Source organism: Arachis ipaensis, chromosome B03 (genome assembly GCF_000816755.2).
Source record: "Arachis ipaensis cultivar K30076 chromosome B03, Araip1.1, whole genome shotgun sequence".
NCBI lineage: Eukaryota > Viridiplantae > Streptophyta > Magnoliopsida > Fabales > Fabaceae > Arachis > Arachis ipaensis.
In genome coordinates this window covers 45,998,936-46,000,979 of record NC_029787.2, presented here as the reverse complement: position 1 = coordinate 46,000,979, position 2,044 = coordinate 45,998,936, and positions in this window count along the sequence as shown.

The window sequence follows — 2,044 nt, the reverse complement described above, 5'->3', positions numbered from 1 at the left end:
GATTAAAGTTGACCCTTCTAGTGTAGGGGCGCTCATCTCCTTGCATCATAGGCAAGTTAAACGCCAACCTCACATTCTCCGGGCTAAAATCTAAGTATTTCCCCCGAACCATTGTAACATAATTTTTTGGATTCGGGTTCTTACTTTGATCATGGTTCCTAGTGATCCATGCAGTGGCATAGAACTCTTGAACCATTAGGATGCCGACTTGTTGGATGGGGTTTGTTAGGACTTCCCAACCTCTTCTTTGGATTTCATGTCGGATCTCCGGATACTCATTTTTCTTGAGTTTGAAAGGGACCTCGGGGATCACCTTCTTCTTGGCCACAACATCATAGAAGTGGTCTTGATGAGCTTTGGAGATGAACCTTTCCATCTCCCATGACTCGGAAGTGGAAGCTTTTGTCTTCCCCTTCCCTTTTCTAGAGGATTCTCCGATCTTGGGTGCGATCAATGGTAACAAAAAGCTTATGCTTTTACCACACCAAACTTAGAATTTTGCTCGCCCTCGAGCAAGAGAAGAAAGAATAAATGAAGAAGAAGAAGAAAATATGGAGAGGAGGGGGGAGGTATGTTTCGGCCAAGAAGACAAAAGAAGGTTGTGTTGTGTGAAAATGAGGAAGAATGGAGGGTTATATATAGGGAAGGGAGGGGGGTAAGGTTTCGGCCATATAGGGTGGGTTTGGGTGGGAAATTGATTTTGAATTTTGAAGGTAAGTGGAGTTTATGAGGTAGGTTTATGGGGAAGAGTGGATGGATGTGAGTGGTGAAGTGGTGATAGGGAAGAGAGATTGAGGTGATTGGTGAAGAGTTTTGAGGAAGAGTGTTTATGGGATTGTGTGAAAGAGGGGTGAGAAGAAGTAAGTGGAGGTAGGTGGGGATCCTGTGGGGTCCATAGATCCTGAGGTGTTCAAGGATTTACAACCTTGCACCCAATTAGGCATGTAAAATGCCCTTGCACACAACTCTGGGCGTTCAGCGCCAGATTGGTGCTTGTTCTGGGCGTTGAACGCTCATTTGTAGCCCATTTCTGGCGTTGACCGCCAGAACCATGCTTGTTCTGGGCATTCAGCGCCAGCTCTTCTCCAGGGTTCATTTCTGGCGTTCAAACGCCCAGATGCTGCCCATTTCTGGCGTTCAGCGCCAGAACCATGCTCTGTTCTGGCGTTGAACGCCCAAAACATGCTTCTTACTGGCGTTTAAACGCCAGTAAGGTCTTCCTCCAGGGTGTGATTTTTTTTTTCTGTTGTTTTTTATTCTGTTTTCAATTTTTTGATTTATTTTGTGACTCCACATGATCATGAACCTAATAAAACATGAAAAACACTGAAAATTAGATAAATAAACATTGGGTTGCCTCCCAACAAGCGCTTCTTTAATGTCAATAGCTTGACAGTGGGCTCCCATGGAGCCTCACAGATGTGCAGAGCTTTGTTGAGACCTCCCAACACCAAACTTAGAGTTTGGATATGGGGGTTTGACACCAAACTTAGATTTTGGTTGTGGCCTCCCAACACCAAACTTAGAGTTTGACTGTGGGGGCTTTGTTTGACTCTGCAATGAGATAAGCTTACTATGCTTCCTTTCCATGGGTACAGAGAGAGATCCTTGAGTTTTAAACACAAGGTTGTCCTCATTTAATTGAAGGATCAATTCTCCTCTGTCCACATCAATCACAGCTCTTACTGTGGCTAGGAAGGGTCTTCCAAGGATGATGAATTCATCCTCATCCTTCCCAGTATCTAGGATTATGAAATCAGCAGGGATGTAAAGGTCTTCAACCTTTACTAACACGTCCTCTACTTGTCCATAAGCCTGTTTTCTCGAATTGTCTACCATCTCTAATGAGATTTTAGTGGCTTGCACCCCATAGATACCCAGTTTCTCTATTACAGAGAGGGGCATGAGGTTTATCCCTGAACCAAGGTCACATAGAGCCTTTTCAAAGATCATGTTGCCTATAGTACAAGGTATTACGAACTTTTCAGGATCCTGTTTCTTCTGAGGCAATGTCAGTTGATCCAGATCACTTAGTTCATTGGTG